The sequence below is a fragment of the Orbicella faveolata genome, unplaced genomic scaffold (assembly GCF_042242905.1).
Source record: "Orbicella faveolata isolate gen_17 unplaced genomic scaffold, um_ofav_v1 contig_3, whole genome shotgun sequence".
NCBI lineage: Eukaryota > Metazoa > Cnidaria > Anthozoa > Scleractinia > Merulinidae > Orbicella > Orbicella faveolata.
The window spans coordinates 24,138,959-24,153,893 of record NW_028301558.1 but is presented as its reverse complement, the minus strand read 5'-3'; positions in this window follow the sequence as shown (position 1 = coordinate 24,153,893).

Sequence of the window (14,935 nt, the reverse complement as noted above, 5' to 3'; positions counted from 1 at the left end):
AGCTCCAAAGTTGTGCTCTGTCCATTTCACTGAAAACCAAGGCCATCAGGAGTTACTTTAGAGTCCCTTTGACTGGAATATATCCCCCAAGTTTCGGGAATTGGACGCGAAATTGGTCAAAATCACGATTCGCTCAAGACGGTCTCGCCTACTCTTTCAGTGTTAAAGTGAAGTGGGGCTATATTTCGGGCCAGAAGCCCGAAAGTGAGCGTTCAAAAAGTTTTGCTGTGTTCATTTAACTGCAAACCAAGGCCATCAGGAGTTCGTTTAGCGTCCCCGGGACAAGAAAATATGCCCCAAGGTCCGGAAAATTGATTCGAGGTTGGTCAAAATCATGATGCCCCTAAAGTGGTCTCGGCTACTCTTTCTGTCTTAAAGTGAAGTGGGGCTATATTTCGGGCCAGAAGCCCGAAAGTGAGCGTTCAAAAAGTTTTGCTGTGTCCATTTCACTGCAAACCAAGGCCATCAGGGGTTAGTTTAGAGTCCTCGGGACTGAAAAATATTGCCCAAGTTCCGGGGAATCGAACCGAAGTTGATCAAAATCACGATGCGCGAAATGCGGTATCGGCTACTGTTTCAGTCTCAAAGTGAAGTGGGGCTATATTTCGGCCCAGAAGCCCGAAAGTGAGCGTCCAAAAAGTTTTCCTCTCTGAATTTCACTGAAAACCAAGGCCATCACGAGTTAGTTTAGCGTCCCTGGGACTGGAAAATATTCCTCAAGTTCCGGTAAATCGAGCTGAAGTTGGTCAAAATCACAATGCTCCGAAAGCGGTCTCGGCTACCCTTCCAGTCTTAAAGTGAAGTGGGGCTATATTTCTGTCCAGAAGCTCGAAAGTGAGCGTTCAAAAAGTTTTGCTGTGTGCATTTCACTGCAAACCAAAGCTATCAAAAGTTAGTTTAGCGTCCAAGGGACTGGAAAATGTTCCCCAAGTTTCGGGAGATCCACCCGAAGTTTGTCAAGATCACAACGCGCGTAAGGTGGTCTCGGTTACTCTTTAAGTCTTAAAGTAGAGTGGGGCTTTATTTCGGCAGGGAAGCTCGAGGGTGAGCGTTCAAAAAGTTTTGCTCTGTTCATTTCACTGCAAACCAAGGCCATCAGGAGTTAGTTTAGAGTTCCTGGGACTGGAAAATATCCCCCAAGTTCCAGAATATCAACCCGAAGTGTCTCAAACTCACGATGCGAGCAAGGCGGTCTCGGCTACTCTTTCAGTCTTAAGTGAAGTGGGGCTATATTTCGGCCCAGAATCTCGAAAGTGTGCGTTCAAAAAATTGTGCTGTGTCCATTTCAACGCAAACCAAGGCCATCAGGAGTTAGTTTAGAGTTCCTGGGACTGGAAAATATCCCCCAAGTTCCGGAATATCGACCCGAAGTTGATCAAATTCACGATGCGAGCAAGGCGGTCTCGGCTACTCTTTCAGTCTTAAGTGAAATGGGGCTATATTTCGGCCCAGAATCTCGAAAGTGTGCGTTGAAAAAATTGTCCTGTGTCCATTTCAACGCAAACCACGGCCATCAGGAGTTAGTTTAGAGTCCCCGGGACTGGAAAATATCCCCCAAGTCCCGGGAATTGGAGCCGAAGTTGATCAAATTCATGATGCGCGTAACGTGGTCTCGGCTACTGTTTCAGTCTTAAAGTCAAGTGTGCCTATATTTGGGCACACAAGCTAGAAAGTGAGCGTTCAAAAAGTTTTGCTGTGTCCATTTCACTTCAAAACAAGGCGATCAGGACTTAGTTTAGCGTCCATGCGACTGGAAAATATTCCCCAAGTTCCGGGAAATCCATTCGAAGTTCGTGAAAATTACGATATACGTAAGGCGGTTTCGGCTACTCTTTCAGTCTTAAAGTAAAGTCGGGCTATATTTCTGTCCAGAAGCTCGAAAGTCAGCGTTCAAAAAGTTTTGCTGTGTGCATTTCACTGCAAACGAAAGCTATCAAAAGTTAGTTTAGGGTGCCCGGGACTGGAAAATATTCCCCAAGTTCCGGAAAAGCGAGCCGAAGTTGATCAAAATCACGATGCACGAAATGCGGTCTCGGCTACTGTTTCAGTCTTAAAGTAAAGTGTGGCTATATTTCGGCCCACAAGCTCGAAAGTGAGCGTTCAAAAAGTTTTGCTCTGTCCATTTCAATGCAAAGCAAGGCGATCAAGAGTTAGTTTAGAGTCCCCGGGACTAGAAAATATCCCCCAAGTTCCGAGAAATCCATCCGAAAATGGTCAAAATTACGATGCGCGTAAGGCGATCTCGGCTACTCTTTCAGTCTTAAAGTGAAGTGGGGCTATATTTCGGCCCACAAGCTCCAAAGTGGGCGTTCAAAAAGTTATGCTGTGCGCATTTCAGTGCAAACCAAGGCCATCCGGAGTTAGTTTAGAGTCCCCCGGACTGGAAAATATCCCAAAAGTTGCGTGAAATCGAGCTGAACTTCGCCTAACTCACGATGCGCGTGAGGCGGTCTCGGCTACTATTTAAGTCTCAAAGTGAAGTGAGGTTCTATTTCGGCCCAGAAGCTACAAAGAGAGTGTTCACAAAGCTTTCCTTTGTCCATTTCACTGAAAACCAAGGCCATCAGGAGTGAGTTTAGAGCCCGCGGAAATGGAATATATCCCCCAAGTTCCGGGAAACCGACTCGAAGTTGGTCAAAATCACGATTTGCGCAAGACGGTCTCGGCTACTCTTTAAGTCTTAGAGTAAAGTGGGGCTATATTTCGGTCCAGAAGCTCGAGATTGAGCGTTCAAACAGTTTCGCTGTGTCCATTGCACTGAAAACCAAGACAATCAGGAGTTAGTTTAGAGTCCCCGGGACTGGAAAATATGCCCCAAGTTCCAGCAAATCGAGCCGAAGTTGGTCAAAATCACGGTGCGCGTAAGGCGGTGTCGGCTACTCCTTCAGTCTTAAAGTGAAGTGGGGCTCTATTTCGGCCCACAAGCTCAAAGCTCAAAAAAAATTACTGTGTCTATTTCACTGCAAACCAAGCCTATCAGGAGTTAGTTTAGAGTCCCCGGGAGTGGAATGTATTTCCCAAGTTCCGGAAAATCGAGAAGACGTTGGTCAAAATCACGATGCGCGTAAGACCTTCTCGGCTACTCTTTCAGTCTTAAAGTGAAGTGGGGCTATATTTCGGCCCAGAAGCTCAAAACTGAGCGTTCAAAAAGTTTCGCGGTATCCATTTCAATGCAAACCAAGGCCATCAGGGGTTACTTAAGAGTCCTCGGGACTGGAAAATATCCCCCAAGTTCCGGTAAATGGAGCCGAAGTTGCTCAAAATCACGATGTGCGTAGGGTGGTCTCGGCTACTCTTTAGGTCTTAAAGTGAAGTGGGGCAATATTTCGGCCCAGAAGCTCGAAAGTGAGTGTTTAAAAAGTTTTTCTCTGTCACTTTCAGTGCAAACCAAGGCCATCAGAAGTTAGTTTAGAGTCCCCAAGACTGGAGAATATCCCCCAAGTCCCCGGAAATCGAGCTGAGGTTGATCAAATTTATGATGCGCGTAACGTGGTCTCGGCTACTGTGTCAGTCCTAAAGTGAAGTGTGGGTATATTTCGGCCCACAAGCTAGAAAGTGAGCGTTCAAAAAGTTTTGTTGTGTCCATTTTACTTCAAAACAAGGCCATCAGGACTTAGTTTAGCGTCCAAGGGACTGCAAAATATCCCCCAAGGTCCGGGAAATCCATTCGAAGTTCGTCAAAATTACGATGCACGTAAGGCGGTCTCATGTACTCTTTCAGTCTTAAAGTAAAGTGGGGCTATATTTCTGCCCAGAAGCTCCAAAGTTGTGCTCTGTCCATTTCACTGAAAACCAAGGCCATCAGGAGCTACTTTAGAGTCCCTTTGACTTGAATATACCCCCCAAGTTTCGGGAAATAAACGCGAAATTGGTCAACATCACGATTCGCTCAAGACGGTCTCGCCTACTCTTTCAGTCTTAAAGTAAAATGGGGCTCTATTTCCGCCCAGAAGGTCGAAAGTGAGCGTTCAAAAACTTTCGCTGTGTCCATTTCACTGCAAACCAAGACAAGCAGGAGCTAGTTGAGAGTCCCCGGGACTGGAAAATATTTCGCAAGTTCCGGGAAATCGAGCCGAAGTTGATCAAAATCACGATGCGCGAAACGTGGTCTCGGCTACCGTTTCAGTCTTAAAGTGAAGTATGGCTATATTTCGGCCCACAAGCTCGAAAGTGAGCGTTCAAAAAGCTTTGCTCTGTCCATTTCACTTCAAAACAAGGCCATCGGCACCTAGTTTAGCGTCCAAGGGACTGGAAAATATCCCCCAAGTTCCGGGAAATCCACCCGAGGTTTGTCAAAATCACGATGCGCGTAAGGCGGTCCCGGCTACTTTTTCAGTATTAAAGTAAAGTGGGCTATATTTCGGCCCAGAAGGTTGAAGGTGAGCTTTCAAAATGGTTTGCTGTCTCCATTTCACTGCAAACCAAGGCCATCAAGAGTTAGTTTAGAGTCCCTGGGACTGGAAAATATCCCCCAAGTTCCGGAATATCGACCCGAAGTTGGTCAAAATCACGATGCGCGCACGCCGGTCTCGGCTACTCTTTAAGTCGTAAGTGATGTGGGACTATATTTCGGCCTAGAAGCTCGAGAGTGTGCGTTCAAAAACTTGTGCTGTGTGAATTTCACTCCAAACCATGGCCATCAGCAGTTAGTTTAGAGTCCCCGGAACTGGAAAATATTCCCCAAGTTCCAGGAAAGCGAGCAGAAGTTGATCAAAATCACGATGCGCGTACCGCGGTCTCGGCTACTGTTTCAGTCTTAAAGTGAAGTGTGGCTATATTTAGGCCCACAAGCTCGAAAATGAGCGTTCAAAAAGTTTTCCTGTGTTCATTTCACTGGAAACCAAGGCCATCAGGAGTTAGTTTAGTGTCCCCGGGACAAGAAAATATGCCCCAAGGTCCGGGAAATTGAGCCGAGGTTGGTCAAAATCACGATGCCCCTAAAGTAGTCTCGGCTACTCTTTCAGTCTTAAAGTGAAGTGGGGCTATATTTCGGCCCAGAAGCTCAAAAGTGAGCGTTCAAAAACTTTTCCTGTATCCATTTCACTGCAAACCAAGGCCATCAGGGGTTACTTAAGAGTCCTCGGGACTGAAAGAGATTGCCCAAGTTCCGGGGAATCGAGCCGAAGTTGGTCAAAATCACGATGTGCGTAAGGTGGTCTCGGCTACTCTTTAAGTCTTAAAATTAAGGGGGGCTATATTTCGACCTAGAAGCTCGAGACCGGGCGTGCGCTAATTTTACCTGTGTCCATTTCACTGACATCTTAGGCCATCAGCAGTTAGTTTAGAGTCCTTGGAACTGGAAAATATTTCCCAAATTCTGGCAGATCGAGCCAAAGTTGCTCAAAATCACGATGCGCGTAAGGCGGTCTCGGCTACTCTTTCAGTCTTAAAATGAAGTGGGGCTATATTTCGGCCGACAAGCTCAACACCGAGCGTGCGCTCCTTTTGCCTGTGTACATATCACTGAAAACTAAGTTGATCAGGAGTTAGCATAGAGTCCTCGGGACTGGAAAATATTCCCCGAATTGCGGCAAATCGAGCCAAAGATGCTCAAAATCACGATGCGCGTAAGGCGGTCTCGGCTACTCGTTTACTCCGAAAATGAAGTGGGGCTATATTTCGGTTCTACAAGCTCGACACCGAGCGTGCTCTCCTTTTACCTGTGTCCATTTCACTAAGAACTAAGTCCATCAGGAGATAGTTTAGAATCCTCGAGACTGGAAGCTATCCTCCAAGTTTCGGCAAATTGAGCCATACTTTCTTAAAATTACGATAAGCCTACGGCAGTTTCGTTTACTCTTTCAGTCTTAAAATGAACTGGGGCTACATTTCGGCCTAGAAGCTCGACACCGAGCGTGCGCTCCTGTTACCTGTGACCATTTGACTGAAAACTAAGGCCATCAAGAGTTAGGGTAGAGTCCCCGGGACTGGAAAATATCCCCCAAGTTTTGGCAGATCGAGCCATAGTGGCTAAAAATTTCGATGCGCTTAAGGCGGTTTCGTGTACACTTTCAGTCTTAAAATAAAGTGGGGCTATATTTCGGCCTACAACCTGGAAACCTAGCGTGCGCCCCTTTTACCTGTGTCCATTTCACTAAAAACCAAGGCAATCAGGAGTTAGTTTAGAGCTTCCGGGACTGGAAAATATCCCCCAAGTCCCAGGAAATCAAGCCGAAGTTCGACAAAATTACCATGCGCATAAGGCGGTCCCGGCTACTCTTTCAGTCTTAAAGTGAAGTGGGGCTATATTTCGGCGCAGAAGCTCGAAAGTGAACGTTCAAAGAGTTTGGCTGTGTCCATTTGACTTAAAACCAAGGCCATCAGGAATTAGTCTAGAGTGCCCGGGACTGGGAATTATCTCCCAAGCTCCGGGAAATCGAGCCGAAATAGCCCAAAATCACGATGCGCGTAAGGCGGTCTCGGCTAGTCTTTCAGTCTTAAAGTGAAGTAGGGCTATGCTTCGGCCCAGAAGCTCAAACGTGAGCGTTCAAAAAGTTGTGCTGTGTCCATTTCACTGCAAACGAAGGCAATCAGGAGTTAGTTTAGAGTCCCCGGTAGCGGAAAATATCCCCCATTTCCCTGAAAATTGAGCCAAAGTTGGTCAACATCACGATGCGCGTAAGGCGGTCCCGGTTACTCTTTCATTCTTAAAGTGAACTGGGGCAATATTTCCGCCCAGAAGCTGGAAAGTGAGCGTTCAAAAAGTTTTGCTGTGTCCATTTTACTGCAGACCAAGGACGTCGGGGGTCAGTTTAGAGTCCCCGGGACTGGAAAATATCCCCCAAGTTCTGGGAAATTTAACCCAAGTTGGTCAAAATCACGACGCATGTACGGCGGTCTCGGCTACTCTTTCAGTCTGAAAGTGAAGTGGGGCAATATTTCGGCCCAGAAGCTCGAAACTGAGTGTTTAAAAAGTGTTGCTGTGTCCATTTCACTGCAAAACAAGGCCATCACGACTTAGTTTAGCGTCCAAGGGACTGGAAATATTCCCGAAGTTACAGGAAATCCACCCGAAGTTAGTCAAAATCACGATGCGCTTAAGGGGGTTTCGGCTACTCTTTCAGTCTTAAGGTAAAGTGGGCTTAGATTTAACTCCAGAAGCTCGAAAGTAAGGCTTCAAAAATTTTTGTCTCTATTTTACTCACATCTTAGACAATCAGGAGTGAGTTTAGAGACTTTGGGACTGGAAAATATCTCCCAAGTTTCCCCAGATCGCGCCGAAGATCCTCAAAATCACAATGGGCGTAAGGCGCCTCCGCCTACTCTTTCAGTCTTAAAAAGAAGTAGGGCTATATTTCAGCCAGCAAGCTCGAAAGTGCGCATTCAAAAAGTGTTCCTGTGTCCATTTCACTGGAAACCAAGGCCATCAGGAGTTAGTTTAGAGTCCCCGGGACTGGAATATATCCCCGAAGTTCCGGGAAATCGAACGGAAGTTGGTCAAAATCACCATGCGCCTAAGACGGTCTCGGCTCCTCTTTCAGTCTTAAAGTAAAGTGGGCCGATATTTCGGCCCAGAAGCTCGAAAGTGACCCTTTAAAAAGTTACGCTTTCTGCATTTAACTGCAAACCAAGGCCATCAGGAGTTTGTTTAAAGTCCCCCGGACTAGAAAATATCCCCCAAGTTCCGGGAAATCGAGCTGAACTTGGTCAAAATCACGATGCTCGTAAGGCGGTCTCGGCTACTATTTCAGTCTTAAAGTGAAATACGGCTGTATTTCGGCCCAGAAGCTCGAAACTGAGCGTTCAAAAAGTTTTCCTGCGTCCATTTCACTGCAAACCAAGGTCATCAGCAGTTAGTTTAGATTCCCCGGGACTTGAAAATATCGCCAAAATTCTAGAAAATAGAGCGGAAGTTGCTCAAAATCACGATGCGCGTATGGCGGTCTCAGCTACTCTTTCAGTCTTAAAGTGAAGTGGGGCTATATTTCATCCCAGAAGCTGAAAATAAGCCTTCAAAAAGTGTTACTGTGTTCATTTCACTGCAAACCAACGCCATCAGGAGTTAGTTTAGACTCCTTGGGACTGGAAAATATCGCTCAAGTTCGGGAGAATCGAGCCGAATTTTGTCAAAATCAGGATGCGCGAAAGGCGGTCTCGGCTACTCTTTCATTCTTAAAGTGAACTGGGGCTATATTTCGGCCGAGAAGCTAGAAAGTCAAAGTTCAAAAAGTTTTGCTGTGTTCATTTCACTGCAAACCAAGGCAATCAGGAGTTAGTTTAGACTCCTCGGGACTGGAAAATATCGCCCAAGTTCGGGGAAATCGAGCCGAATTTTGTGAATATCACGATGCGCGTAGGGCGGTCTCGGCTACTCTTTCATTCTTAAAGTGAACTGGGGCTATATTTAGGCCCAGAAGCTAGAAAGTGAGCGTTCAAAAAGTTTTGCTGTGTCCATTTCACCGCAAACCAAGCCACATAAGCAGACTGTTTACAGTGTCCGGGACATCAAAATATCCCCCAAGTCCCGGGAAATCGAGCCGTAGTTTGTCAAAATCGCGATGCGCGAAAAGCAGTCTCGGCTACTCTTTTAGTCTTAAAGTCACGTGGCTGTATATTTCGACCCAGAAGCTCAAAAGTGAGCGTTCAAAAAGTTTTGCTCTCTCAATTTAACTGAAAACCAAGGCCATCATGAGTTAGTTTAGAGTCCACGGGACTGGAAAATATCTTTTAAGTTCTGGCAACTCAAGCTGAAGTTGGTCAAATTCACGATGTGTCTAAGGCGGTCTCGGCTACTATTTCAGGCTTAAAGTGAAGTGGGGCTATATTTCGGCCCAGAATTTCGAAAGTAAGCGTTCAAAAAAAAATTGCTGTGTCCATTTCACTGCAGACCAAGGCCATCAGGAGTTAGTTTAGAGTCCTTGGGACTTGAATATATACCCGAAGTTTCGGGAAATCGAGCCGAAGTTGGTCAAAATCACGATGCGCGTAAGACGGTGTCGGCTACTCTTTCAGTCTTAAACTGAAGTGGGGCTATATTTCGGCTCAGAAGCTCGAAGGGGAGCGTTGAAAAAGTTTTGCTCTCTCCATTTCAATGGAAACCAAGGCAATCAGGAGTAACTTTAGAGTCCCCAGTACCGGAAAATATTCCCCATTTCCCGGGAAATCGAGCCAAAGTTGGTCAAAATCACGATGCGCATAAGGCGGTCTCGGCTATTCTTTCATTCTTAAAGTGAACTCGGGCTATGTTTCGGTCCAGAAGCTCGAAAGTGAAAGTTCAAAAAGTTTTGCTGTGTCCATTTCACCAGGAACCAAGCCACATCAGGAGATAGTTTACAGTCTGCGGGACCTCAAAATATCCCCCAAGTCCCGGGAAATCAAGCCGAACTTTGTCAAAAGCACGATGCGCGTAAAGCAGTCTCGGCTCCTCTTTTAGTCTTAAAGTGACGTGGCTGTATATTTCGGCTCAGAAGCTCGAAAGTGAGCGTTCAAAAAGTTATGCTGTGCCCAGTTTACTGCAAAGCAAGGCCCTCAGGAAGTAGTTTACAGTGCCCGGAACTGCAAAATATCCCCCAAGTTCCGCGAAATCGAGACGAAGTTGGTCAAAATAACGATTCGCGTAAGGCGGTCTCGGCTACTCTTTCAGTCTTAAAATCAAGTAGGGCTATATTTCGGTCCAGAAGCTCGAAAGTGAGCGTTCAAAAAGTTTTCCTCTCTGAATTTCACTGAAAACCAAGGCCATCATGAGTTAGTTGAGAGTCCCCGGTACTGGAAAATATCTTTTAAGTTCTGGCAACTCAAGCCGAAGTTGGTCAAAATCACGATGCGCCTAAGGCGGCCTCGGCTACTCTTTCAGTCTTAAAGTGAAGTGGGGCTCTATTTCGGCCCAGAAGCTCCAAAGTGAGCGCTGCAAAAAATTTGCTGTGTCCATTTCACCGCAAACCAAGGCCATCAGCAGTTAGTTTAGAGTCCCCGGGACTGCAATATATTTCCCAAGTTCCGGAAAATGGAGAAGACGTTGGTCAAAATTACGATGCGCGCAAGACGGTCTGGGCCAGTCTTTCAGTCTTAAAGTGAAGTGGAGCTATAATTCGGCCCAAAAGCTCAAAAGTGAGCTTCAAAAAGTTTTGCTGTATCCATTTCAATGGAAACGAAGGCCATCAGGGGTTACTTAAGAGTCTTCGGGACTGGAAAATATCCTTCAAGTTCGGGGAAATTTAGCCGAAGTTGGTCAAAATCACGGTGCGCGTTAGGCGGTCTCGCTTACTGTTTCAGTCTTAAAGTGAAGTGAGGCTTTATTCCTGCCCAGGAGCTTGAAAGTGAGCGTTCAAAAAGTTTCCCTGTGTTTATTTCACTGCAAACCAAAGCCATCAGGAGGTAGTTTAGAGTCCCCGGGACTGGAAAATATCCCCCAACTTCCGGGAAATCGAGCCGAAGTTGGTCAAAATCACGATTTGCGTAAGGTAGTCTCGGCTACTCTTTCAGTCTTAAAGTGAAGTGGGGCTATATTTCGGGCTAGAAGCCCGAAAGCGAGCGTTCGAAAAGTTTTGCTGTGTTCATTTCACTGCAAACCAAGGCCATCAGGAGTTAGTTTAGCGTCCCCGGGTCAAGAAAATATGCCCCAAGGTTCGGGAAATTGAGCAGAGGTTGGTCAAAATCACGATGCCCCTAAAGTGGTCTCGGCTACTCTTTCTGTCTTAAAGTGAAGTGGGGCTATATTTCGGGCCAGAAGCTCGAAAGTGAGCGTTCAAAAAGTTTTGCTTTGTCCATTTCACTGCAAACGAAGGCCATCAGGGGTTAATTTAGAGTCCCCGAGACTGAAAAATAGTGCCTAAGTTCCGGGGAATCGAACCGAAGTTGATCAAAATCACGATGCGCGAAATGCGGTATCGGCTACTGTTTCAGTCTTAAAGTGAAGTATGGCTATATTTCGGCCGAGAGGCCTGAAAGTGAGCGTTCAAAAAGTTTTGCTGTGTTCTTTGACTGAAAAACAAGGCCATCACGAGTTAGTTTAGCGTCCCTGGGACTGGAAAATATTCCCCAAGTTCCGGTAAATCGAGCTGAAGTTGGTCAAAATCACGATGCTCCCAAAGCGGTCTCGGCTACCCTTTCAGTCTTAAAGTGAAGTGGGGCTATATTTCTGTCCAGAAGCTCGAAAGTGAGCGTTGATAAAGTTTTGCTGTGTGCATTTCACTGCAAACCAAAGCTATCAAAAGTTAGTTTAGGGTCCCCGGGACTGGAAAATATTCCCCAAGTTCCGGGAAAGCCAGCCGAAGTTAATCGAAATCACGATGCGCGAAATGCGGTCTCGGCTACTGTTTCAGTCTTAAAGTAAAATGTGGCTATATTTCGGCCCACAAGCTCGAAAGTGAGTGTTCAAAAAGTTTTGCTCTGTCCATTACACTGGAAAACAAGGCCATCAGGACTTAGTTTAACGTCCAAGGGACTGGAAAATGTACCCCAAGTTCCGGGAGATCCACCCGAAGTTTGTTAAAATCACAATGCGCGTAAGGTGGTCTCGGTTACTCTTTTAGTCTTAAAGTAAAGTGGGGCTTTATTTCGGCCACGAAGCTCGAAGGTGAGCGTTCAAAAAGTTATGCTGTGCGCATTTCAGTGCAAACCAAGGCCATCCGGAGTTAGTTTTGAGTCCCCCGGACTGGAAAATATCCAAAAAGTTGCGTGAAATCGAGCTGAACTTGGTCTAACTCACGATGCGCGTGAGGCGGTCTCGGCTACTATTTGAGTCTGAAAGTGAAGTGGGATTCTATTTCGGCCCAGAAGCTACAAAGAGAGTGTTCACAAAGCTTTCCTTTGTCCATTTCACTGAAAACCAAGGCCATCAGGAGTTAGTTTAGAGCCCGCGGAAATGGAATATATCCCCCAAGTTCCGGGAAACCAACCCGAAGTTGGTCAAAATCACGATTTGCGCAAGACGGTCTCGGCTACTCTTTCAGTCTTAAAGTAAAGTGGGGCTATATTTCGGTCCAGAAGCTCGAGAGTGAGCGTTCAAAAAGTTTCGCTGTGTCCATTGCACTGAAAACCAAGACAATCACTAGTTAGTTTAGAGTCCCCTGGACTGCAAAATATCCCCCAAGTTCCGGCAAATCGAGCCGAAGTTGGTCAAAATCACGGTGCGCTTAAGGCGGTGTCGGCTACTCCTTCAGTCTTAAAGTGACGTGGGGCTCTATTTCGGCCCACAAGCTCACAGCTCAAAAAAAATTATTGTGTCTATTTCACTGCAAACCAAGGCCATCAGAAGTTAGTTTAGAGTCTCCGGGACTGGAGAATATCCCCCAAGTCCCGGGAAATGGAGCCGAAGTTGATCAAATTCATGATGCGCGTAACGTGGTCTCGGCTACTGTGTCAGTCCTAAAGTGAAGTGTGGCTATATTTCGGCCCACAAGCTAGAAAGTGAGCGTTCAAACAGTTTTGTTGTGTCCATTTTACTTCAAAACAAGGCCATCAGGACTTAGTTTAGCGTCCAAGGGACTGCAAAATATCCCCCAAGGTCCGGGAAATCCATTCGAAGTTCGTCAAAATTACGATGCGCGTAAGGCGGTCTCATCTACTCTTTCAGTCTTAAAGTAAAGTGGGGCAATATTTCTGCCCAGAAGCTCCAAAGTTGTGCTCTGTCCATTTCACTGAAAACCAAGGCCATCAGCAGTTACTTTAGAGTCCCTTTGACTGGAATATATCCCCCAAGTTTCGGATAATAAACGCGAAATTGGTCAAAATCACGATTCGCTCAAGACGGTCTCGCCTACTCTTTGTCTTAAAGTAAAATGGGGCTCTATTTCGGCTCAGAAGCTCAAGAGTGAGCGTTCAAAAACTTTCGCTGTGTCCATTTCACTGCAAACCAAGACAAGCAGGAGTTAGTTGAGAGTCCCCGGGACTGGAAAATATCCCCCAAGTTCCGGGAAATCAACCCGACGTTTGTGAAAATCACGATGCGCGTAAGGCGGTCTCGGCTACTCTTTCAGTGTTAAAGTAATTGGGGGGCTATATTTTGGCCCAGAAGCTCGAAATTGAGCGTTCAAAAAGTTTTGCTGGGTCCATTTTACTGCAAACCATGGCCATCAAGAATTAGTTTAGAGACGTCAGAACTGGAATATATCCCCTTAGTTCCGGCAAATCGAGCCGAAGTTGCTCAAAATCACGATGCACGTTAGGCGGTCTCGGCTACTCTTTCAGTCTGCAAGTGAAGTGAGGTTCTATTTCGGTCCAGAAGCTCGAAAGTATGCGTCCAAAAACTTTTTCTGTTTCCGTTTCACTGCAAACCAAGACCAGCACGAGTTAGTTTAGAGTCCCCGGGACTGGAAAATATTTCGCAAGTTCCGGGAAATCGAGCCGAAGTTGATCAAAATGACGATGCGCGAAACGTGGTGTGGGCTACTGTTTCAGTCTTAAAGTGAAGTATGGCTATATTTCGGCGCGCAAGCTCGAAAGTGAGCGTTCAAAAAGCTTTGCTGTGTCCATTTCACTTCAAAACAAGGCCATCAGGACTTAGTTTAGCGTCCATGCGACTGGAAAATATTCCCCAAGTTCCGGGAAATCCATTCGAAGTTCGTCAAAATTACGATATACATAAGGCGGTCTCGGCTACTCTTTTAGTCTTAAAGTAAAGTCGGGCTATATTTCTGTCCAGAAGCTCGAAAGTGAGCGTTCAAAAAGTTTTGCTGTGCGCATTTCACTGCAAACCAAAGCTATCAAAAGTTAGTTTAGGGTCCCCGGGACTGGAAAATATTCCCCAAGTTCCCGAAAAGAGAGCCGAAGTTGATCAAAGTCACGATGCGCGAAATGCGGTCTCGGCTACTCTTTCAGTCTTAAAGTAAAGTGTGGCTATATTTCGGCCCACAAGCTCGAAAGTGAGGGTTCAAAAAGTTTTGCTGTGTCCATTTCACTGCAAAACAAGGCAATCAGGACTTCGTTTAGCGTCCAAGGGACTGGAAAATGTTCCACAAGTTCCGGGAGATCCACCCAAAGTTTTTCAAAATCACAATGCCCGTAAGGTGGTCACGGTTACTCTTTAAGTCTTAAAGTAAAGTGGGGCTTTATTTCAACCAGGAAGCTCGAAGGTGATCGTTCAAAAAGTTTTGCTCTGTCCATATCACTGCAAACCAAGGCCATCAGGAGTTAGTTTAGAGTTCCTGGGACTGGAAAATATCCCCCAAGTTCCGGAATATCGACCCGAAGTTTGTCAAACTCATGATGCGAGCAAGGCGGTCTCGGCTACTCTTTCAGTCTTAAGTGAAGTGGGGTTATATTTCGGCCCAGAATCTCGAAAGTGTGCGTTCAAAAAGTTGTCCTGTGTCCATTTCAATGCAAACCAAGGCCATCAGGAGTTACTTTAGAGTCCCCGGGAGTGGAAAATATCCCCCAAGTCCCGGGAATTGGAGTCGAAGTTGATCAAATTCATGATGCGCGTAACGTGGTTTTGGCTACTGTTCCAGTCTTAAAGTCAAGTGTGCCTATATTTCGGCCGAATAGCTAGAAAGTGAGCGTGCAAAAAGTTTTGCTGTGTCCATTTCAGTTCAAAACAAGACCATGAGGACTTAGTTTAGCGTCCATGCGACTGGAAAATATTCCCCAAGTTCTGGGAAATCCATTCGAAGTTCGTGAAAATTACGATATACGTAAGGCGGTTTCGGCTACTCTTTCAGTCTTAAAGTAAAGTCGGGCTATATTTCTGTCCAGAAGCTCGAAAGTCAGCGTTCAAAAAGTTTTGCTGTGCGCATTTCACTGCAAACCAAGGCTATCAAAAGTTAGTTTAGGGTCCCCGGGACTGGAAAATATTCCCCAAGTTCCGGAAAAGCGAGCCGAAGTTGATCAAAATCACGATGCGCGAAATGCGGTCTCGGCTACTGTTTCAGTCTTAAAGTAAAGTGTGGCTATATTTCGGCCCACAAGCTCGAAAGTGAGCGTTCAAAAAGTTTTGCTCTGTCCATTTCAATGGAAACCAAGGCGATCAGGAGTTAGTTTAGAGTCTCCGGGACTGGAA